Raw genomic sequence first — 531 nt, 5'->3', positions numbered from 1 at the left:
ATGCAATTATTGTTATTTATTTTGTGTTTATTAAAAGTTTTTTTAAATTTAATTTACTAAACATAGTTTTTATAAACTATTTAAAAAAATTACCAAAGTAAGGGTTAGAGAAGACTTGGCATAAAATTAGTGGAGATGAATGTCACGAGTGTTTGTCCAAAATGCACAATCATTGTGTCAACTTCAACTTCAAATTCTCTCATTTATTTGCTACCCTAGTTTGAAATATCCACAAAAATGCACAACCCACTGAAAGGGATCATGAAGCCAATTTTTGTTGCCCAAAATGCACGAAGGAATAACATTTATGGTGATATATTTCAGAATGTATATAAATAATATTTTAAAAATATTTATAATCATTCACTTCTAAGTTTATCTAAATAAGAGAATATAATACTTTTATCTTAAAATTTTTAAAAATTATTTATAATTCTCCCGATCCCACACTCTAAGAATATAAGTTTGGTGTTACTCTTGACCATAATTGTCAAAATCGAACCGGTAATTAAACCGATAAAGTTACTGGAT

Source organism: Arachis ipaensis, chromosome B04, assembly GCF_000816755.2.
Source record: "Arachis ipaensis cultivar K30076 chromosome B04, Araip1.1, whole genome shotgun sequence".
NCBI lineage: Eukaryota > Viridiplantae > Streptophyta > Magnoliopsida > Fabales > Fabaceae > Arachis > Arachis ipaensis.
Note: the sequence above shows the minus strand (reverse complement) of the source record.